The sequence below is a fragment of the Pongo abelii genome, chromosome 16 (genome assembly GCF_028885655.2).
Source record: "Pongo abelii isolate AG06213 chromosome 16, NHGRI_mPonAbe1-v2.0_pri, whole genome shotgun sequence".
NCBI classification, from domain to species: domain Eukaryota; kingdom Metazoa; phylum Chordata; class Mammalia; order Primates; family Hominidae; genus Pongo; species Pongo abelii.
The window spans coordinates 19,741,847-19,767,257 of NC_072001.2; the positions used below are offsets into that span (position 1 = coordinate 19,741,847).

General features: G+C 40.6%; 1 pseudogene; it reads left to right on the forward strand.

Annotated features, from left to right (window-relative positions):
• Window positions 1-25,411, forward strand: LOC129047409 (WASP homolog-associated protein with actin, membranes and microtubules-like; annotated as a pseudogene).

The following is a 25,411-nucleotide window of genomic DNA, read 5'->3' on the forward strand; positions in this document are numbered from 1 at the left end:
GTATCAACTTTGTTTATTTAGTTTTTTCAAGTTCAACAAGACCCTCCTCTCCCTTCAAGGAAGATGATTCCTAGGCATGTTTGTTATTTCTATCAAAACAGCTGAGGTTTTCTTTTTTTTTCATTCATATTGTTAAAACACCAATTGTGGAGCGAAAAATGCTTCAGCTGGGACTGTCCTCTGACAGGCCGTGCGACGAGGTCAGGCCCGCGCCCGCCAAGCCCTAGGGCCGCTGCCGCCTACGGCCATGGAGGACGAGCAGCCCGACAGCCTGGAGGGCTCGGCGCCGGTCCGGGAGGGCCTCTTCGCCGATCCCGAGAGGCACCGGCTGCGCTTCCTGATGGCTTGGAACGGCGCGGAGGGCAAGTCCGCTGTGACTTGTCACGACCGCAACCGCGCAGCAGCGGCAGCGGCACGAGGGGGCCCGGCTGGGGCTCGAGCCCAAGCCCGAGGCCGCCGTGTCCCCGCCCAGGTGGGCCGGCCGGCTCTCGGCCGCGGAGTTCCGCGGCGCGCGCCGGCAGCTAGCGGCGCTGTGGCCGCCTCTGGAACGCTGCTTCCTGTGGCTGCCGCCGGAGCTGAACATGCGAGGCGGGGCCTGGGGTCTAGGGCTCGGGCTGTGGGCGCTGCTCTGGCCGGCGCCCGCGGGCCCCTGCGAGGAGGCGCTGCAAGAGCTTTGCGGGCAGCTGGAGCGCTACCTGGGCGCGGCGGTCCACGGCTGCGGCGGCGCCACCGTGCGCGACGCGCTCTTCCCGGCTAAGGGCCGCGCGGCCGACTGCGAGAGCCCGCGCGAGTTCCGGGAGCGGGGCTTGCGCGCGTGATGGGTCGAGGCGGACGCGCGGCTGCGTCAGGTAAGCGAGTCCGGGCCGCCGGCGTGAGTCCGGGCCGCCGGCGCGAGTCCGGGCTTGGGTTACCTGGGACCCTGTGGGAGGCTCCCCCGGCGCCGAGAGCCCTGGCTGACGGGTGACGGGAGGCGCCGGCGGGCGGAGAAGGCCAAGGGTTCCCCGGTGCCCTCACCTGCGCGGGACCGCTGCGGGAAACCGGGGGGTGGGGGGAGCTCCGGGAGGGCCTGCAGAGAGGACAAGCGAAGTTAGAGCCTAGTGTACTTGCAGCTGGGAGCTGGGCTAGGCCCCCCAACCTTTGCCCTGAAGATGCAGGCAGAGCAGGATGTTGTAACGGGAAATGCCAGAAATACTGCAAGCAAAACTCAAAACAACCCATCCATGTAGGAAAGAATAACACGGACTACATGTAAACAATTCCAAATCTGTGTATGAGGAGACGTCGCAAGTGGGATAAAATGGTTTAAAGGAAGAAATGGCTTTTAGGAGATAGGGTGTTTTGTTTTAAGTAATACAGACTTGGTCAAATGGAAAGCCGGTAGAAAGTGAACTTTATTCATGAGTTTAGAATAACCGCATTAGTGCCCTTTTAAGCTGGAAAGAGGTAGTTTGAGAGAGGAATTATTTGAGTGGTAAACTTACTGAACCTAAGGGGACGGGGAAGTACATGTTCATAGAAGGGTTTAGGAGAAAATATGCCTTCTAAATCCACACTCACGGTTTACTAAGGAGAGCTAGGCTGGAGTCTCAGCTCACTGCTCTTATTAACCTGAATGATATTTTTCTGTGCATTCTTTTGAGGAAGGGGAGGTGAAAAGAATTCAGCCTAAGCTAAATATAGAATAAGCTTTCTAAATTAAAATGGTTTTATAAAAGGAGCTTGTTAGTGGGGTCATTTTTGTACTGTGAGCTTTATGTGTAAATGTGTACACACCCACTTAACGTGTTGATTTCACTTTAGAATATGAGGAAACCACAGGGGAGTTTCAGGCCAGTCAGCTTTTGAGCTTCATTTTCACCTTAGGATATGAGGAACCCACAGGGGAGTTTCAAAAATGGTATCATTTTGTATCAGACTTGTTTTTTAAACACTTGGTTTCTCACAGAGATAGGTGGTTTCTCCTTAAAATTGAACATTTATATGATGTATTTTACTGTAGTTACTATCAGAAAAGTTAGTTTTCCCAAATTTCAGTTCACTCTGGGGTCCTATAGCATGAATGTCGTTCATTCTGTTGAGCTAGCTGTTCACATTAGTGTAGTTCACATGTTTATCTGGAACTCAAAAATGAGGGGTTGAGGGGGAAGCTAAAATTCAAAACATGTCCAAATATAAAATTTTAATATTTACTTTATATTTGGAATAGAAAAGCAATTGATTCTAGAATTAGACCAATTGCTAGCATTGCTAGGATATATAAAATGAAGCTGAATATTTTAACTCTGGAATTTTTCTGAATAGTTTGAGAAATAAGGCTGAAATGTATCACTTGCCTTAAGTTTACTTTTGCGTGTGTGTTTTAATATTGTTCAGTGAGGCTTTCACTTAAAAAAAAATAATAATATTATTACCTGGATAAAAAATACAGCTGAAAGTAGATCACTTTATCCTTAAGCAGAAGGATGGAAATAGAAGAATTTAAGAATGTATTGGTTGAAAAACATCTATATTATTTGATTTTATTTCTCTTGTGGGAGTAAAATAATTTCCAACCAAATCAGTCCACCTAGATTACATACACTGTTCAGTTTGTTTTCTGCCTTGCAGCACAAGCAATAACCAGCAGAGACTGGAACCATAGCTGAGGCTCTGTAAATGAGTTGACTGCTAAGGACTTCATGGGAATATTAACCTGGGGCATTAAGAGAATCAACATGCTAAAGTACTTGGAGACAGCTCTGTGATGTTTTATGAGGTTTGTGTGTGTGTGTGTGTGTGTGTGTTTTTTTTTTTTTGAGACGGAGTCTTGCACTGTCGCCCAGGCTGGAGTGCAGTGGTGCCATCTCGGCTCACTGCAAGCTCCGTCCCCTGGGTTCACGCCATTCTCCTGCCTCAGCCTCCCCGGTAGCTGGGACTGCAGGCCCCTGCAACCACACCCGGCTATTTTTTTGTATTGTTAGTATACACAGGGTTTCACTGTGTTAGCCAGGATGGTCTCGTTCTCCTGACCTCGTGATCCGCCTGCTGTGGCCTCCCAAAGTGCTGGGGTTACAGGCGTGAGCCACCACGCCTGGCCCTTATGAGCTTTTAAAAAGGAATACAGCCTCACAAAACCTTTACAGTCAGAAAAGTCAAATGAAAAAATATCCACAATCTCAAGTGTTCTTTTGAGTCCTTTTCGCTGCATACTTAGTGCATAGTTGAGATTAAATTTTGTACTCTGCCTCTCCATTTAATTATAAAAGTCTCTTTTTTTTTTTGAAACGGAGTTTCGTTCTTGTTGCCCAGGCTGGAGTGCAATGGCACTATCTCGGCTCACCGCAACCTCCGCCTCCCGGGTTCCAGCGATTCTGCTGCCTCAGCCTCCCCAGTAGCTGGGATTACAGGCATGCGCCACCACGCCCAACTAATTTTGTATTTTTAGTACAGACAGGGTTTCTCCATGTTGGTCAGGCTGGTCTCGAAGTCCTGACCTCAAGCGATCCACCCGCCTCGGCCTCCCAAAGTGCTGGAATTACAGGCGTGAGCCACGGTGCCTGGCCAAAAGTCTCCATATTATTAAACAATCTTCAGAAGCACAGTGCTGAATGACTATAGTAATAATATTCTGCCATGGATATATCATAATTTATGTAACAATTCTTGTTTTATTGGACATTTTTGATGGAGGATGATAACATTTTCATATTTAATCAATATTTTAAATTGATGTATTGAAAGTTGAGAACATGAAGGGTTCCTTTGTTTAGTTTTGTTTGTTGGGTATGTATTACACTGTCCTGACTTGAGCTTTATTCACATTTGCTCTCTAGGTTATTCAAGGACACGGAAAAGCCAACACCATGGTGGCATTAATGAAAGTTTACCAAGAGGAAGATGAAGCGTACCAGGAATTGGTTACCGTGGCAACCGTGTTCTTCCAGTACTTATTGCGGCCATTTAGGGCTATGCGAGAAGTTGCAACTTTATGTAAGCTTGATATTTTGGTATTTTTTTTAATTTTTATTTTATCACATTTACTATTTGTCATATATTATTTCTTTATTTACACTTAATGTTCGATCTCTGTACTTTGTTTGGGTTTACTCTTATGTTTATTTACTTATTTATTGATAGAGATGAGGTTTTGCCATGTTGCTCAAGCTGGTCTCTAACTCCTGAGCTCAAGCAGTCTGCCCACCTCGGCCTCCCAAAGCGTAGCATTACAGGTGAAGCCACTATGCCTAGTTCACCCTTATGTTTAAATATTGAATTTATATTTAAAATTGATAGAAAATGAAGACATTTACATAGGTCAGCTTGATAGCTTAAGATTCCTACAAATTTTAAAGAGTTAAATGTTTTTTCTGGCGATGAATTTTTTTTTTTTTTTTTTTTTGAGATAGGGTCTCTTTTTGTCAGCCAGGTTAGAGTGCAGTGGCACAATCTTGGCTCACTGCAACCTCCTCCAGGTTCAAGTGACTCTTCTGCCTCAGCCTCCTGAGTAGCTGGGATTACAGGTGTGCACCACCACGCCCTGCTAATTTTTGTATTTTTAGTAGAGACGGGGTTTCACCATGTCGGCCAGACTGGTCTCGAACTCCTGACCTCAAGTGAGCCACCCGTCTCAGCCTCCCAAAGTGCTGGGATTACAAGCGTGAGCCACTGCGCCCAGCCTGATGAATTGTTTTTGATGTGATGTTTATTTGCTTCAGCTGTTTTCCTCTAAGGACTCATGCAGATTTCTTAAAATAGGATGAAAATTTAAATAGCAGGACCCTAGATTGTAATTCAGTAACTTAAATTTTAGTAAATACAGTTATTGCTCTTGCTTCATTGAGCCATCAAACAACTTTGTGACACCATTCAGAAAAGGCATTCTTATTCCAGTGTTACAAATGAATCTAGAGTCCAGAGTTGTTAAATAGCTTGCCTTGGGTCTCAACAACGGGAATCAGAAGACACCTAAGAGATCTCTTGATTTCTGCCCCCTGCACTGGGCCATCTTTCCACATATAATCTCATGACCCCTGCCAGATGATTGTACTATAAAAATAGTGTCACATTTAGGTGAAACTCATGCCACTCTAACCTGTGGATAAAGTTGTTCTGTTCATTATTTTGAAAGTCTATTATTTGGAGAGTCTACTTCTTGCATATATTTTGCTTTCTTCTTCTTTTTTTTTTTTTTTTTTTGACATTGAGTTTCGCTCTTGTTGCCCAGGCTGGAGTGCAATGGCATGATCTCAGCTCACTGCAACCTCCGCCTCCTGGATTCAAGCGATTATCCTGCCTCAGCCTCCTGAGTAGCTGGGATTACAGGCATGTGCCACCATGCCCGGCCCGGCTGATTTCGTATTTTTTTAGTAGAGACGGGGTTTCTTCATGTTGGTCAGGCTGGTCTCGAGCTCCTGACCTCAGGTGATCTGCCCGCCTCAGGCTCCCAAAGTGCTGGGATTACAGGCATGAGCCACCGCACCCGGTCTGTATTTTTCCTTTCTTTAAGTAACAGCTGTTTTAAGATACCATTCACAGATTTTATGTATATACGTATATATATATAAAACACATATACATATATACGTATATATATAAAACACATATACGTATATACGTATATATATAAAATACATATACGTATATACGTATATATAAAATACATATACGTATATACGTATATATAAAATACATATACGTATATACGTATATATATAAAATACATATACGTATATATGTATATATATAAAATACATATACTATATATGTATATATATAAAATACATATACGTATATATGTATATATATAAAATACATATATACGTATATATGTATATATATAAAATATATATAAAAAGATGTACAATTCAGTGATTTTTAGTATATTGAAAGTTGCACAATGATCATTACTATGTAATCTCAGGACATTTTCACCCCCAAAAGAAACTCTGTACCCATTAGTCACTCCCAACCCTGGGCAACCACCAGTCTGCTTTCTGTCTCTGTGGATTTCCCTGCTCTGGACATAGCAACAGCATTATTCAATATGTGGTCCTTTCACTCAGCACAGTGTTTGCAAGGCTAATCCATGTTGTAGCAAATATCAGGATTTCATTTCTTTTTATTGCTCAGTAATATTCATTGTATGAATATATTGCATTTTATTCATCAGTTGATGGACATTTGGGTTGTTTCCACTTTCTGGCTATCATGAATAATTCTGCTTTGAATGTTTGTAAGTTTCTGTGTAGACATATGTTTTCATTGCTCTTGTGTACGTACTGAGAAGTAGGATTGCTGGGTCCTATGATTACTCAATGTTTAACCTTTTGAAAGACTGCCAGATGGTTTTCCAAAGTGGGTGCACCATTTTATACTCCCAAAAGCAGTAAATGAGGGTTCCAATTTGTCTACATTATCACCAACACTTGTAATTGTGTGTCTCTTTGGTTACAGCCATCCTAGTGGGTGTGAAGTGGTATCTTACTATGGTTTTGATTTGTAATTCCTTGTCAGCTAACTTGTACATATTTCTTATGCTTTGTAGAAGAAAAATTGCATATTGGATGACATAGCAGTACATGTCTTAGTTCAGGCTGTTATAATAAAGTACCGTAGATTAGGGGCTTATAAACAACAAAACTTTTTTTCTCACAGTTCTGGAGGCTGGTTAGTCTAAGATCAAGGTGCTGGCAGATCCAGTGTCTTGTGATGGCCAGTTTTTTAATTTGTAGATGACTGTCTTGCTGTGTCTTCACATGGTGAAGAGCAGAGAGAGAGATCCTGTGTCTCCTCTTCTTTTTATAAGGGCATTCATCCCATTCTTGAGGGTTCCACCCTCATGACCTAATTACCTCCCAAAGGCCCCATCTTCAAATACCATCACACTGGGGATTTAGGCTTCAACATACGCATTTTGGGGGGATCCAAACATTCAGTCCAATACCAGTACATGTTATAAGCATGAATATACAGATACTGTCTTTCAGGTGATTATATTACATATCCCTGAAAGAAATGATAACAACAGCTAACACTTAAGTGCTGTGTTCCAGGCCCTATGCTGAGTGCTTGACAACACAGATGACTCATTTAAACAATTGTGTATTATTATTAATAGAGAGAAGCATAAGTTGACAACATTCCTCTCTAGAAAAAGTTATTCTAGGCATATGAAGTGAAAGTAGGTTTTTTTCCCCCCCTTTATGCCCCAGAGTGTCCTTTTGTCTTCCAGGTGGTGCTCAGCTTAGAGCCTTATTCATATGCAGTAAGGGACTGCTGAATGAATGAAAATTTAATTGAGTAGTAGTGTAGTTAAATTAATCCATGTGACCGATTTCCTTTCAATTTCCTAATGGTTCTATATAACTATTAGCTTTTACTAAGATAATTTTCCCTTCTGTCTGTAGAAGTCCTTGGATGAGGATGACCTAGGTCCTAGAAGGGTAGTTGCCCTGGAGAAAGAAGCTGAGGAATGGACCAGATGGGCTGAAGCAGCTGTCGTCTCTATTCAAGATATCACAGTGAATTATTTTAAGGAGACAGTAAAAGCATTAGCAGGTGATAATCTAAAAAATGCTATATGCAGATACGTGTAATTGATTGTCATTTTATTCAAATACCATTTGAGTCCCTCTTAACGCACTAGGCACTGTGTTTTCTAAGTGGCGAGATTTCAGTGTCAAGCATTAAGAGACATTGTACAGTCTGGTGAAGAGAGAGAAATCTTAATTATCTATTCACTGAAGCACACGGAAAATGGCAGTGACAATAAATGGCACAAAGAAGAGAGACATGGGGCTCTGAGGGTCTGTGAGAGAGAAATTGGGCTTGATCAGGGTGGTCACTGAAGGCCTCTGAGAAGTGGCGCTTGCCCCAATATCTGAAGGGTAAATGGAAGTTGAGAGAATAGAAAAAGTGAGGAGTGTTCCAGGCAGAAGGAATAGCACTGGCAAAGGTCCCCTGGCTTGAGGGAAGTTGGCAAATAGGAGCTTACAGAAAACCTGCGGGGCTGGATCGCAGAGAGTGCAGGACAATGTGGTATGAGGGAAAATGCTGGCAAGACAGGCAGGGATCAGACTGTGCAGGGGCTTGTGGGCTGGGTGAAGGACTTTTTTTCAGTCTTAAATAATTTTTGATAAAAACACCAAGTAGGACACAACTTAATGTCTGTCAGTTTGTTAAGTTATGGTACATTCATGAAAGAGAAAACTACATAGCTATTAAGCATGATTCTTGATTTTTTTTTATGAGTGGCAAGAGTTTCTGATATATTGTGCAGAGTCAACAAGATATAAAGCAGAATGATGATCCTGGTTTTTTGGTCAAACTATCCATATGAGCCTGTCTGTCTAGCTAGACATAGAAACGATATGGAAGCAAGTGTGCCAAAATATAAGAAGCAGTTGCCTCAACTAGGTGAGATCATGACTTCTTATTGTCCTTTTAAAAATTGAGTACCTAAAATTTTATATTAATGACCACGTATTATTTTTATAATAATAAAAAAGTTAATAAAACAAAATTTCTTTTAAAAAAGATGTTCTGTAGGTAGTATGGAGGCAATAAAAAAAGGATTAGTTCATGATCAATGTTTCCCTTTTTAATGAGGTGTAATTATATTTTATCTTTATAATCCAACAGGAATGCAGAAAGAAATGGAACAGGATGTGAAGAGATTTGGCCAGGCTGCCTGGGCCACAGCAATTCCCAGGTTGGAAAAACTTAAGCTAATGCTAGCTCAGGAGACTCTGCAACTCATGAGAGCGAAAGAGTTGTTTAAATCACAAAAGAGCTGAAATTCAGGGAAAGGTAAGACAAAGATAAATATAACTTTGTTTTAAAAATACACTTTTATTTTTTTTTATTTTTTATTTATTTTTTGAGACGGAGTCTCGCTCTTTCGCCTAGGCAGGACTGCAGTGGTGCAATCTCGGCTCATTGCAAGCTCCGCCTCCCGGGTTCACACCATTCTCCTGCCTCAGCCTCCCGAATAGCTGGGACTACAGGCACCCGCCACCATGCCCGGCTAATTTTTTGTATTTTTAGCAGAGACGGGGTTTCACCATGTTAGCCAGGATGGTCTCGATCTCCTGACCTCATGATCCGCCCACCTCGGCCTCCCAAAGTGCTGGGATTACAGGCGTGAGCCACCGCGCCCAGCCCCACTTTTATGTTTTAAAAATTTTGTATAAATAAAGGATACAAGTGCAGTTTTGTTCCATGGATATATTGTGTAGTGGTGAAGTTTTCACTTTTAGCGTAATCATCACCTATATAATGTAATTGTACCCATTAAATATTTCTCATCCCCCGTCCCACCCACTTACTCTTCTGAGTCTCCAGTGTCTATTATTCCACACTGTCTGTGTATACACACTACTTAGCTCCCATTTATAAGTGGGACCATGTGGTAAAGCACACTTTTATTTTTAGATAGCACTTTTCTTTCCAGGCATCATTAAGGAGCTTCTTTTCTTCACTTATTCCAACACCGTCTTCTATGGAAGGTTAGACATAAAGTTTTCCTTTGGTTAAGATGTTTCAAAATACCATATTGTAGGATTCACTTTATAGTAACACTGAGCCCAGTATTGAAGTGGGTACTGTACTTGAAAATCAATCCAGCAATGTTTTCAGTACAGCTTTAAAATAATCAAAGAGATACTTCACTGAAGGATCATAGACACTTTTTTCCTATAATCTTATGACTTTAAAGCAGAAAACACTGTAAACACCTGTCTTAGTTGGCTAAGGCTGCTATAACAAGATTAAATATCACAGATTGGGTGACTTAAACAACGGACATGTATTTCTCACAGTTCTGGAGGCTGGGAAGTCCAACATCAAGGTGCCTGCAGATTCACTGCCCGGTGAGGATCCTCTTCCTGTCTGGTAGACAGCTGCCTTCTTAACTGAGTGCTCATATAGCCTTTTTTCTGTGTGTATGTTTAGAGAGAAAGAAAGTGATCCCTGTCTTTCTCTTCTAATAAGGGCACTAATCCCATGATGGGGGTGCTATCCTTTTGACATAATCTGAATCTAATTACTTCCAAAGGACTCACCTCCAAATAACATCACATTGGGAGTTAGAGTGTCAACATATGATTTTGGGGGGACACCAATAGGCAATACATAATAATACCTCATTGCCATTTATGTTTCTCAAAACCTAAATGTTTTTCTGTGTTTCAAGGATGAGATAAAGTATTAGCATCACTAGATGAAATGAAAAAGTGTTTCTTTCCTATTTGCTCTTTTATATTTAGTACTGAACAAGGAATAGAAAATAGCTAGAATGCTTCTAAAGTTTGTTTTTAATATACTATTTATTTTAACTTATTTTTCTTTTTTTTATGAAAATAAGATGGAAGATCTTCCAGAACAAGAAAAAAATATAAATGTTGTAGATGAATTAGAAATACAATTTTATGAAATTCAGTTAGAACTATATGAAGTTAAATTTGAGATATTAAAAAATGAAGAAATACTGCTTACTACACAGTTGGACTCTCTTAAAAGACTTATAAAAGGTAAAGTTTATATTTAAGTATATAGATTACAATGTTTATAAATTTAAGGAAATACAGACCATATTATCAATTACTTTTTGTAAACTGTAACATCTGAAAATTTCCTAAAGTTTTCCTTCAGTGGTTTATTATTCAAATAATATATTCATTGTTAGCACATAGCAAAACAAAGAAAGAAAAATTATTATTATCCCAATCCCATCATCTAGAGATGCTTAATGGTTGGCTGGGCACAGTGGCTCACGCCTATAATCCCAGCACTTTGGGAGGCCTAGGCGGGCAGATCACTTGAGGTCAGGAGTTCCAGACCAGTCTGGCCAACATGGTGAAACCCCGTCTCTACTAAAAATACAAAAATACTAAACCCTGTCTCTACTAAAAATACAAAGTCCCGTGTGGTGGCACGTGCCTGTAATCCCAGCTACTTGGGAGGCTGGGGCAGGAGAATGGCTTGAACCCGGGAGGCGGAGGTTTCAGTGAGCCAAGATCGTGCCACCGCACTCCAGCCTGGAAGACAGAGCGAGACTCCGTCTAAAAAAGAAAAAAAAAAAGAGAGATACTTAGTGGTAATAATTTGCTGTATAACTTTGTAGATTTTAAAATATGCTGATATATAAAAGCATAAATTTTTAACCAAAACTACATAACCAGTTCAGTAACATCTTTTTTAAATTTTTTTAATTTTTATGGGCGCATAGTAGATATATATATTTATGGGTTACATGAGATATTTTGACACAGGCATACAATGCATAATAGTCTCTTTTTCATTTAATACATAATAATTGTCTTTCTATTTCAGAAATAATAAAAGTATCAAAATTTTAATGGCTGCATAGTATTCCATTATATGGATATACCGTGATTTCCAAATTTCTGCTGTTTTGAACAGTAGTGTAGTGAACTTTCCTTTACACATGTCTTTGAGTATACGACAGATTATCTCCTTGGAGTAAATATCTAAGGATGAAATTATTGGGTCAAGGGCAATATATATTTTACATTTTGCTACGTAATAATACAACAATCATCTGAGATACATTTTTCCTCACCTCCGTATTATTTTCTGATTTCTAAATTTCATACTACGTAGTGGCCCTCTAGATAGGTTGTACATTTAAAATGACGCTCCCAGGCTGGGTGTGGTGGCTCACGCCTGTAATCTCAGCACTTTGGGAGGCTGAGGGGGGCAGATCACTTGAGGTCAGGAGTTCAAGACCAGCTTGACCAACGTGGTGAAACCCTGTCTCTACTAAAAATACAAAAATTAGCAGGGCGTGGTGGTGGGCGCCTGTAATCCCAGCTACCTGGGAGGCTGAGGCGGGAGAATCGCTTGAACCTGGGAGGTCGAGATTGCAGTGAGCTGAGATGGCAGACTCTGTCTCAAAAAAAAAAAAGAAAAAAGACACTCCCATCAGCAGAATATGAGTGTGTATGTTTCCCAGACTCATACCATTCTTTTGCATTTTTGCTTACTTGACAGAGAAAATGGCAATTTTCCAATTTTCATTTATTTAATTATGAGTGAATATTGAACAAAATTTTGTATGTTTACAAGCCATTTGTACTTATTTTATGAAATGCCTATTCATAGTCGTTGTCCGTTTTTCTTTGGAATATTTCCTTTCGACATTAAGAATAATATCCTCTATTGTCTGTCATATATTGCAAATAATCTCTCCTTGTCATTTGCGTTTTCTTGCCTTTCAGAAATATTTAATTTTTATGAAGTCGTGTTTATCGATTTTTTCCCCTATGGCTTTTGCTTTTAGTATTATGTCTGGCAATAGTCTCCTATCCCAAAATTATGTCAATATATACTTATGTTTTCTTTTAGTATGTTTATGATGTTACTTTTTAAAACATTTAATTCTTTAGTCCAGGTGGAATTTATTTTGATTGTGGTAGGAACTGAAACTTTCACTCAAATTGTTAAGCAGTCCCAATCACTGATTTTAAAAACATTTTCCCTAAATGTTTAACATTTCTCCAGTTAAACATTAGATTGACTTTGGTCTGTTTCTGAGTTGTTCTCCTCCATTGGTTCGTGAGTGGCTTCTGCTGCTGGCTCCATGCTGTTCTCATGACTGTCTTGGAGGCACGTTTTAGGGTCTGGTAAGGCAAGTACCCCCCCATTACTTCACAAGTTTTCTGACTATTTTCACTCCTTTATTCTTCCAGATGAAATTCAGAATCAAGTTCAAAACAAAAACTCGTTGGAATTTTGATTGTGATTTTGCTTCAAATTAGAGATTACTTTGGGGAGAATAGTGGTCTTTGCAATTTTGAATCTTCCTACCCAAGAACATGGTATGTCTCTCTCCATTTATTTAAATCTTTTTTCCTAAAGTTCCTCCAAGTTTAATAAATTTCTTCACATAGATCCTGAATTTTTAGTTTAATCCTGAGTATTCAGAATTTTTTTCAGTAGTTTCAGGTTATAAGCATTTTACATATTTAGGAAAAAAATTACATTAAAAAAAGAAGTTAATCTGGAAGGATGCATGCCAAATTGTTCATAATGTTTTTCCTCTGAGAATGACTCAGAAGGTTTGGGGAAGAAGCAATAGAATTTCACTGTTTATTTAATGTACTTTGGGAGGGTTTGAATTTGTTACAGTAAGCATGACTTTTAAAAAATCAATATGAAATCAAGATTAAATATCACTAAGGCATCTTAATAATATATTGCTGATAGAATATAAGTTGCCTTTCTGGAGGGCATTGTGGCAATGGGTATCAAGATCCTTAAATACTTATCTGCTAAGGAAGTGATAAAAAGTGTACACAAAGATTTATACAGAGATGTTCATCACAGTGAAATGAATAATGGAACAGTGGAACAGCCTAACAACATGGATTGCTTAAATTAGAGAATACTATGCTGCCATTAAAATTTATCTTTTTTAATTTCTTTTTATTTTTGGAGATGGAGTCTTGCTCTGTTGCCCAGGCTGGAGTGCAGTGGCACGATCTCGGCTCACTGCAACTTCTGCCTCCCAGGTTCATGCTGTTCTCCTGCCTCAGCCTCCTGAGTAGCTGGGATTATAGGCACACGCCACTGTGCCCAATTAGTTTTTGTATTTTTAGTAGAGACGGGGTTTTGCCATGTTGGCCAGGCTGGTCTTGAACTTCTGGCCTCAGGTGTGCCACCTGCCTTGGCCTCCCAAAGTGCTGGGATTACAGGTGTGAGCCACCGCACCTGGCCTAAAAATCTATTTCCATCCCATGGAAAATGTTCTTTTAGAACTCCATTGATATGTGTAGCTATGTAAGTAGTATGTGTATGTGTGTGTGTGTGTGTGTGTATATACGTATGTCTATACAGGTATGTATACATGCATATACTACTTACAGGTATATGCACACATGCTACTTACATACATGTGTATAGTCATGTATATATACATGTGTATATGTATATTACATTTATACACATACATTTTTTATATGTTAATAGCGATTCTCAGTGGTGGGATTACAAGTGATCTTTATTTTCCTTACATTTAAAAAAATTCAGTGCAGTTTTACAAATAATAAAATATGTTTTAAACAATCATTAATACGTTTTTGGAAAAACAGGATGAAGTTGTCTATTATGATCCATGTGAAAGTCCAGAGGAACTTAGTCATTGACTGTGGTGGGGCTGTAGGACGATAAGAATTCAGAAGTGAAAGAACTCAGAAGGCAGTGCCAGCAGCTGGAGTCTATTAAAACGGGCAGGATCTGTGTCAAAAGAGCTTCTCTCCAGAGTAGAAAGGTAGGTACGCTCAGAGCGGCTTTCTTTTCTTTTCTCTTCCAGAGATTTATTCTTGTATGAAGGATAAAGAGGTATTGAAATAAGGTTTTTACCCACACAGTGATTAATTTTTTGTGTGCTTATGCACTTATCCATGGCTATAGTTAAAATGATTTTAAATATTTTTCTTAAAAATATTATTTTTTTCTTTTGGGTTTTAAGCATTTAGCAGATCTCAAGGTTTTAATTTATTCATTCAACAACTATTTGTTGAATGCCCACTGCATACACAGGCACTTTATTTTTATTTTTTTGAGACAGAGTCTTGCTCTGTCACCCAGGCTGGAGTGCGGAGGCACGATCTTGGCTCACTACAACTTCCGCCTCCTAGGTTCAAGCGGTTCTCATGCGTTAGCCTGCCAAGTAGCTGGGTTTACAGGCACGTGCCACCACGCCCAGCTAATTTTTGTATATTTTGTAGAGACGGGGTTTCGCCATGTTGGCTAGGCTGGTCTTGAACTCCTGACCTCAAGTGATCTGCCCACTTGGCCTCCCAAAGTCCTGGGATTGCAGGTGTGAGCCACCGCCCCTGGACCATGGGTACTTTAAAAACTACAATAGGTAGAAACTCTATTTCTAATAACCAACTATAACAATTCTAAATATATTTTACTGTAAATTATTGAGTACACAAAACAATTACAGATAATATTCAGCTCACCTCAGATCTTGTATTTGGTGATTTTTTTCTTAATTTTTAAAAATCCATGAATACATAAAAAGATAACACTAAGAAATTTGTTTCCGACAGAAAAGGAAGCTTCTATATATCATTTTTATACAGACTTTTATATGTATTTACTCATATTTACTATACTTTTCTCCCTTTTTTTTGTTTTGAGACGGAGTCTTGCCCTGTCTCCCAGGCTGGAGTGCAGTGGTGCAATCTTGGCTCACTGCAACCTCTGCCTCCCCAGGTTCAAGCGAGTCTGCTGCCTTAGCCTCCTGCGTAGCTGGGATTACAGGCGCCTGCCACCACGCCTGGCTAATTTTTGTATTTTTAGTAGAGATGGGGTTTCACCATGTTGGTCAGACTTGTCTTGAATTCCTGACCTCAAGCAATCCACCTGCCTCAGCCTCCCAGAGTGCTGGGATTACAGGCATGAGCCACTGTGCCCAGCCTACTATACTTTTCTTGTTAGAATTAAGAAAACGTGAAAATTGTGACTTTTGTAGCTTACAAAAATGTTGATTACTCTTCTATGTAAATACGAATACTTAAAAAAAACTTGTCTAGGTGCTGTGGCTTATGCCTGTAATCCCAGCACTTTGGGAGGTTGCGGTGGGAGAATCACTTAAGGCCAGAAGTTCGAGACCAGGGACAACACAGTGAGACCTCATCTCTGTGATGCGCACCTATAGTCCCAGCTACTCAAGAGGCTGAGGCAGGAGGATCGCTTGAGGCCAGGAGGTTGAGGCTTCAGTGAGCTGTGATTGTACCACTGCACTCTAGCTGGGGTGATAGAACAAGACCCTGTCTCTAATAAAAAATAAAAATAAAAAATTTTGTTAGAAGAATATATTCTTTGCATGTTCGTGTTTAAGAATTGTACTTCTGAATTTAGGAACGGTTATTCAGAGGATTTGAAGATCTACAGGCATTTGCCCTTTGCTCCACATTTCAGAAAACCCATGAGCCCCAAGAGGAGTCTCCTTTGGCACTCCCATGGTGCTGTGGATGAACAGATACCTCCACCTCCTTGGCAGTGTTATATGTATATGTATATGTATATAAAATGCTCCTGTGCCTTCTCTTATCCAGACTTGGAGCATTAACCTTCACTCTCAAGATATAATCACTCCCCTTACCCCATTTAGAGGAGCTCTTTCCACTGATTCTGGAAATGTTGGAATTTGGAAGGCACTCGGTTCATAGAATGGTAGTTGAGGTGAGCTCTTAACTTGGGTTCAGATCACAGCCTGGCCACTTAGGTAGCCATGTGACATTAGGCAAACTACTTAAATCTCTTTTCGGCTCACAGTTTTCTCCTCTGTTAAAAGACGATGACAGACCGGGCACGCACCCGTAATCCCAGCTATTCAGGAGGCTGAGGCAAGAGAATCGCTTGAACCCAGGAGGCGGAGGTTGCAGTGAGCCAAGATCACGCCATTGCACTCCTCCAGCCTGGGCAACAAGAGCAAAACTCAGTCTCAAAAGAAAAAAAAAAAAATAGTGGTAATAATACAAATTTCATGTGAAGATAAAGTATCATAAGGCATGAAAAGTACTTGTCATTGAAGCTAAAACCTACTCAATAAATGTTAGTATTATCTGTGAGTATTACTGTATTATTTTTTACATAGATTAAGGATTTTATGTACATATAGCATATTATATATTGGTATAGTGAGTGGTTAAGCACAGGTGAAACAGTGATAACAATTTTTCAGGTTTTTTTAGATTGCTCTGTGTTTGTAGGTATGCTTGGAAATGTAATTAGTATTTATAATGTTATGGGGAAATGTGTTTAAAACAATCACATTAAAACATTGTTGGGACACATCCCATTTAAGAATGGGGGCTGCCTGTATGTCCTCTCATGGTTGGAGGATTGTTTTCATCTCTTAAAGCACTCTGCTGGGAACAAATTATTTCCATAAGCAGCCAGGCAACTCTCATCATAGACTCTGAAGGAGACAGTACCATTGGGCCGCGCCAGAACTAATATTAATGAATGCCTTACCCTATGCCCAAATGCAGTGCTTTCTTCTTTTAACCTTTTATGCTATACCAGGGTAATATTAAAAACCATGTAGGTGATTTGTATTATTCCACCAGGATCAGTGCAAAGAAAATCATCGGCTCAGATTGCAACAGGCTGAAGAAAGCATAAGATATTCTCGTCAGCATCACAGTATTCAGATGGTGAGTGTCCTCTGAAGGAAAATGTTTTGTTTGTGTAGCATGACATGCAGGCCTAGACTTGTGGAAACTGGAGTTGCGTTGCCCTGGACCTGCAGCTGTCAGCCATCTCGCCTCCAGGCCTGCAGTCTGGGTGCAGCCTTGGGGTGGTAATGTTGGGGTACAGCCTCTTTCTTTGTCAAGACATTTTTATTGTATGCCAAGACATTTTTTGTAATGTTGAGCAATTTACAAATATACATTTGTTTAAATACAGAAAAGAGACAAGATAAAAAGGAGCAAAAGAAAAAAGAATGGATCAACCAAGAATGTCAAACACTCCAACGATTGAGAGCATTTAAAGAGGTAAGTTCTATAAACCATCACCTCATCTACACTTCTGGGGAAATAAATGAAGACTGCTCTAAAGAGGAAAGTATAAAGTATTAAGAACAGGTCATTCAGAACAAGAAACATTTAAAAATAACATTATTTCTGGTATATCAATAAAAAGCAACAACAAAAATAGAATATCAGTGATTCAAAACCCATGACATAAAATAACTGCTGTTTTTGACATCACAACACACTTGGGTTCCTGCTCTGCACTCCTCACTGAGTAGTCCTAACTGGCACTGGTGGTTTAGATTGGCAGGGAAAACTGAAAACTGTTCAACTCCCTTGACTTTAGCTGGCATTTCCTCTCATTTGTAATAAACAGTTCTTTAAAATGTTATCCAGGCAGCATTGTGATATAAGTGTAGTGAAAGTGCCCAGTTAAAAGTAAAATGTGGTTTTTTTTTTTAATATCTACAACTTTCTTTTTTCTTTTTTTTTTTAAAGTATATACTTAAGAGGGTAATGTTATTTTTTTATGTCCTCTGTTCCAGGCCTACATTTGTATTTCCTCCACAAAATGATCCTGAGTCTGTAATTTTTGTTCTATTTGACTTTATTATTAGAGATAAATTTGTTTAATTAAAAAAAGCTGCTATGAAGATTCAAAAAATAATTTTTTGCTTTTATTTTTAATTGACACATAATTGTACATATTTATGAGGTATAGTGTGATGTTTTGATACAGGTATATAATGTGGAATGATCAAATCAGGATAATTAGCATATCTATCACCTCAAACATTTATCTAAAGGTAAATGGGTTTTTTTAAATAATGTAAATAGGGAGTCCGGCACGGTGGCTCACGCCTATAATTCCAGCACTTTGAGAGGCTGAGGCAGGCGGATTGCTTGAGACCATGAATTTGAGACCAGACTGGGCAACATGGTGAAACCCGAGCTCTCCTAAAAATACAAAAATTAGCCGGGCATGGTGGTGCATGCCTGTAGTCCCAGCTACTTGGGAGGCTAAGGCACAAGAATCACTTGAGCCTGGGAGGCAGAGGTTGCAGTGAGCTAAGCTTGCGCCACTGCCCTCCAGCCTGAACAACAGAGTGAGACTCTTCTGCCTCAAAAAAAAAAAAAAAAGTAAATAGGGGCTTATTAAAGAATATCATTGAATTTACCGACTATAAAACATAGACCTGCTTTCATTCCCCAGCCTCTTCACAAAGACCCAAGTTTATTGTAGCCCCAAAAAAGGAAACAACCCACTTTATCCCAGAAAAGATTCTGGAATAGGTATCAGATGCCTTCCATATACCAGGCACCATGCTATGCACTTCACATTCACTCTTAGTTCTTGAAACAGCCTTGTGAGATAGTTTCATCACCACTTTACAAATGAGTAACCAAGGTTCAGAATGGTTGGTTACACAACTTAGTTCAAGGTTAAACAGGCATTGAAGCCAGGTCTTACTCCAGAGCCAGACATGGCTTCTCAGCGTAGGCAGCACATCCAGATTCCCTGGAGAGCTTCTTCTAAGTACTAACGCCCAGCCCCACCCACAGAAATTCTGATGGTTTGGGTTTGAACTGCAGCGGGAAGCATGAATTGAAGGAGCTGCATGAATACCAGATGAACGCAGAGCCAGTGAGGTGGAGAGGAACTGGCGGGTCGCCGTCACAGAGTTTCGATGAACAGAATGGAGTTAGTGTGGAGGAAGGGATCCAAGGGCGGCCAGCCCATCTCCTCAGCTGTCACTCAGATCAAGGAATTGTTTGGCAGTACAGGAGATTACTTTTTCATGTGTGGGTGATACGAAAATGGGAGGGGTAGGCAGATTTAAGATGACAGAATCAGGCCTCCTAACTGGAGGCCTCCTAATCAGGCCTCCAGTGAAACTGGAACAATTAGTTAAATGCTAACAAGTTCACCCAAAATTTGGATAAATTACTGGTTTTCTAGTGCAGAAAAGCCCATGTGGAGCTATGCACTTGCATGGGGTGATAGGAAAGTCTGTGTGGCTTAAGTTTTGGGTAAAAGAATTTGAGAATTCAATTTCCTTCAGCTTAATGAGCCATCTGTGTGATGAAAGCTCATGGGCTTTTGGGATGTATGGACAGCAGCATCCTGTGTAGAATAAGGGAGTTCTGTGTTTACCAAGAAGTGCCACCCTTGAAGGGGACATAGCCAGTTTGAGCACATTTAGAAGGGAGGAAGTAGGAGAGGGAGAAAACTAGAAATAAAATCTTGTGATACATGATATCTGTTGAGATCAAGGAAGTTCTTTGAATATCTGAAGGGCTGCACGAGGTAAAGGATTTAATTTATCGTGGGTGGACAGACTGCCTGTGTAATATAAGGCAGAACTTGGCCAGGCACCGTGGCTCACGTCTGTAATCCCAGCACTTTGGGAAGCTGAGGCAGGCAGATTGCTTGAACCCAGGAGTTTGAGACCAGCCTGGGCAACAAAGCGAGACCCCGTCTCTGCAAAAAAAACAAAGGCAAACTTAATAGTTCAGAGTCACAGTGACATGCTGCAGCCGGGATGCCACAGAGGGCATCCTTGAGTGGTTCAGGGAACCCCAACATCAGGGATGACCTGATCAGTTGGATGGAGATCAGCTGGATGACCACTGCAGTTTAGCCCTCTGGCCCAGTTTCTGGGATTCTAATTCTGCTGGCATGCTCTCTGACAGAAGGCTGCAGGACGGCAGCTGCATGGCTGTGTCTGCATCGGGGAAGTTTGGGGGCTTGTTGCCATGACATTGCTATTTGTCCTGAAAGGAGCAGAATGTGAGGGAAATGGAAATAGTCCTTGAGTTAATCATGGATTGCATGGTGTGTGTGTGTGTGTGTGTGTGTGTGTGTGTTTGTTTGTTTTAGGTTTGCATTAATAGGATCATATTGAATGCATCCTTTGCCAGTGTCTTTAACTTAGGTTTTTGAGATATATTCATGTTAATATGTATAGAGCTAGTTCATTTTAATGAGTTCATAGTATTACATTTTATGTTTTATTGGCTAATCAGCGCCTTCTTTAGGGACCTCCTCTCAAGATTAGCTCTTTGTAGGGCTAGGTTTTTCTTTATCAAATGAATACCTGAAAGACCAGAACTTTTTCAATTTACATTTTTTAAATTATGAAATTAACTCTAAGCCTAAAAGTTAGAGAAAATAAATATCCACAGGCTCTGTAATAGCTGCCACTCAGATGTCCACTGTGCTGGCATTTTTCATAGAACTTTTCTCATTTTTAATTGTAATACATACTATTTTATATCTGGTTTTCATTGAACACTGACTGTATCATCTGATTTTTTCAGGTGTTTCAGGGGTTGTACTATTTATGACTTTTTATGACTACTTAATATTTTGAATAGATTTGTCATTTTTTCAACTAGTATCCTATTATTTGTATTTTAGCATTTCTAATTTTCCATACTAAAAATTGATGACTATTTTCCTCTATACATATGCTTTCGTGTCTTCATTTTACTACAGAGAAGGTAATACTTGATCAGAGGATATAAATGCTTATCGTTTAGCCCATGAGAAATGGACTCGGTAGCGAGGATGGCTGTGCAAACAGGAAGGAGCCACTTTGTGAATTAGACCATCCGTGCATAGAAACGCATGTGTTTATAGATTTCTAGAAAGTTGTAGCATTTTGAGGGTTTGCACTTGTGGCAGATTCCTCACCATGGTTTTTCATTTTCAGAAATGCCTAGCTCAATCTGTCTGAAACACCTCTGGCTCAGAATCTGTGGCTCCAAACCTGCCAGGTGACCTTTCCCAGCAGACGTGCTTGCCAGCTTCCCAGGTGGTGTCAGTAATCCACCCGTCCTCTAGGAAAACTACAGGTGTTCCCCTATCGGAAGCTGGTAAAGTGATAAGCCCCAAGTGTCGACTGTCATGGAAATATCCCTGTCCAGCTTTTTGTTCCAGTTGGTGATCAAACACATTCCAAATCCAGTGAGGAACTGTCACTGCCACCACCTCCTCCTCCACCACCACCACCACCCCACCCCCTCCTCTGCCTGCTCTGTCCTCATCCTCTCAAGCTGCAACTCATCAGAACTTAGGCTTCTGGACTCCAGTGAAAGATGACCAGCCACTTCCTCTAGTGTGCGAATCACCTGCTGAGAGACCACGTGACTCCTTGGTAAGTTTTCCATGTCCAGGATCTATGGACGAAGCGTTGGCCTCCTTGAGGCACGGCAGAGCTCCTCTCCAGAAGGTGGAAGTGCTGGTGGTGTGTCCTCCCCGTGCCTCAGTCAATGAGCACATTCTGGCTGCCATAAGGCAAGGGGTCAAACTGAAGAAAGTTCACCCTGATATTGGCCCAAAACCCAGCAGCAAACCAACCAGCAACAGATGCAACAGTGATCTTGAGAGGAGAATCAGGGCCGCACTCCAGAGGATCAAGAGGGTGTCTGCTGACTCAGGAGGACAGCGACGAGCAGGACCCTGGCCAGTGGGACTGTTAGGCTCAAGTTTGACAAAGGCATCCACCACTGTAGGCTTGAATAAAGTGGGTGAGGCTAAGACCTATTGAAAAGCACACTAACAGGGTGCTGGTAGTTGGGCCACATAACATTCCGGAAGATCAGCAGGGCCTTTTGTGGGATGCTGCAGCATTTTTTTTTTTTTTTTTTTTTTTGAGAGATGGAGTCTCGCTCTGTCGCCCAGGCTGGAGTGCAGTGGTGCAATCTTGGCTCACTGCAAGCTCCACCTCCCGGGTTCATGCCATTCTCCTGCCTTAGCCTCTCGAGTGGCTGGAACTACGGGCACCCGCCACCATGCACAGCTAATTTTTTGTATTTTTTAGTAGAGACGGGGTTTCACCATGTTAGCCAGGGTGGTCTCAATCTCCTGACCTCATGATCCACCTGCCTCGGCCTCCCAAAGTGCTGGGATTACAGGCGTGAGCAACTGCACCCGGGCTTTTTTTTTTTTTTTTTTTTGAGGTGGAGTCTCACTCTGTTGCCCAGGCTGGAGTGCAGTGGCATGATCTTGGCTCGCTGCAACCTCCACCTCCCGGGTTCAAGCAATTCTCTGCCTCAGCCTCCCAAGTAGTTGGGATTACAGGCACGTGCCACCACATCCACCTAATTTTTGTATATTTAGTAGAGACTGGGTTTCACCGTGTTGGCCAAGCTGGTCTTGAACTCCTGACCTCATGATCCACCTGCTTTGGCCTCCCAGGGTGTTGGGATTGCAGGTGTGAGCCACCGTGCCTGGCTGATGCTGCAGCTTTTATGTGACGCGGTGACTCTTAAAACTGGGGAGGGAAGTAGACATGAGAGTTTCATACACCACCCCATACGTGGGATGTCAAGACCCATCGGATGTGTCGCTGGCCTAACAGAAGAGCACTTATTTCTCACCATGGGTGATCTAGAATTGTTCCCTGATTCTGAAAGAAGTTTGCTCTACTCTGGTAAGCAGCACTATTAGACTACTGACTGTGGCCTCCTGTGCATATGGAATAGTGATTTCTCAGATTTATAGGTTTGAATGTGAATGTTATCAATAATCAGAATAAATTGCTTATATTCAGGAAAAAAATACCAATTGTGCACATATTTTTATAAAATTATACATAAACACTTTATTTTTATGTCATTCTAAATAATTTTTTGTATGTTTCTATTTCCAAATGTTTGGTAATAGATAGAAATATGATTGATTTTATTTATTGAGTTTGTGTATAACCACGTTACTAAACTCACATATTGAGCATTTTAATAGGTTATTTTGAATAGTTTTACATAGACTGTTAAGTTGTCTGAAAATAGAAACAGGTTTAATTCTTCCTTTCTGATGTGGATGTTACTGATTTTTTTCCCTACATTACTGATCTGGCTAGCACTGTCAGTATAAAGTTGAATATAAGTGGTAAAAGAGCTGACTTCTTGCCTTGGACCCAGTTTTTAAATCAGTCGGAGAGTCACCATTAAGTGTAATTTAGTGGTAGTTTTGGTTTTTTGTTTGTTTGTTTGTTTTGTAGATGGCCTCTATCAGGTTAAGTTCCCTTTTCTCATTTTGCTGAGAGTTTTTATAAAGAATAGCTATTGAATTTTGTCAAATGCTTTTGCTGCATCTGCTGATATGATACATTTATTCTTCATCTACCTAATGTTGCAATTTATATCTGTTGAGCTTTGAATGTTGAACCAGGCTTGCATTCATGGTATAAATCACTTGTTTGTAAAGTATTGTTTTTAAATATTGCTAGATTTGATATCTTAGTATTGTATTTTTATATTTGTCTTCATGTGTTTTTCTTTTCTCATAAGTGTCTGTACCCCCTTTTTTTTTCTTTAAAGAGAAATGATGAGAAAGATTGTCTCTCTTGAAGTTCTCAGTGCCTGTGCATTGCTGCCACTACACAACTAGTATCATGACAACAGCTTCAGAACCAGAGCTGGCTTCCAGGCAAGGCTGGGTGGGGAAGAAAGAGAAAAACAAAAGAATTATTTCGCTTTGCCGAGACCCTAACCTAGTGGTGCTAGAGGAATTAAAGACATACACACAGAAATATAGAGGTGTGAAGTGGGAAATCAGGGCTCTCACAGCCTTCAGAGCTCAGCCCCGAACAGAGATTTACCCACGTATTTATTAACAGCAAGCCAGTCATTAGCATTGTTTATATAGATATTAAATTAACTAAAAGTATCCCTTACGGAAACAAAGGGATGGGCCGAATTAAAGGAATAGGTTGGGCTAGTTAACTGCAGCAGGAGCACGTCTTTAAGGCACAGATCGCTCATGCTATTGTGTGTGGCTTAAGAATGCCTTTAAGCGGTTTTCCACCCCGGGCGGGCCAGGTGTTCCTTGCCTTCATTCCCGTAAACTCACAACCTTCCAGCGTGGGTCTTAGGGCCATTATGAACATGTTACAGTGCTGCAGAGATTTTGTTTATGGCCAGATTTTGGGGGGCTTGCTCCCAGCACTCTACATATGCTCCATTTTACAGAGGCTTCATTCTTGGTTCTCTAGCTAAAAAGAGTAGAAATTTTGCACACCTGGGTTAGAAAAAAAAAATAGCCATTAAACCCACCCCTGTTACAGGTCACTATTGGTATTTTGATTTTGCTTTCAATCCATCTGTTATTGTTTACTTTTAAGAGTTCTTGGTAGTTGCTTTTTATGTCCAGAGTTTTAATTTCAATCAGAAGGAAAATAGGCCTTGGTGAGCATGCTTTGTCTTGGCTGGTGCCAGAAGTCTATACTCAAATATTTTTAAAATAATTTTTAGTTGAATAACAAGTTAGACCTGTGCTTAGCTTTCTCATTGTTTTCCTAAAAATAGAAAAGGTTTTAAATACTTTAACCACGAAATAATTTAAAGCAGGTTTAAAATAAACACCTTCGTTTTGCCTATTGTATTACTCTGTTCTCACACTGCTAATAAAGACATACCCAAGACTGGTAATTTACAAAGTAAAGAGGTTTAATTGACTCACAGTTCCACATGGCTGGGGAGGCCTCCCAATCATGGCAGAAGGTGAATGAGGAGCAAAGTCACATCTTACATGGTCGCAGGCAAGAGAGAGCATGTGTGCAGGGGAATTCCCCTTTATAAAACCGTCCGATCTCATGAGACATTCACTCTCATGGGAACAGCATCAGAAAGACTCACCTCCATGAGTCAGTTACCTCCCACTGTGTCCCTGCCACAACATGTGGGAATTGTGGGAGCTAAAAATCAAGATGAGACACAGTCAAACCATATCTCCTATATACATTCACACTAGCGTTTTAGTTTTAGAACTAGTTCTATGTTACTATCTGAATTAATTTTTCCACAATTTTGTAAGGAAAAATAATGCCTTCTTTGAATTTCATGTGTAAATGATATTTTTAGTTTTGTGTCATTTTGTCCAATAAATTCTGAAAATCTTTGTATTGACA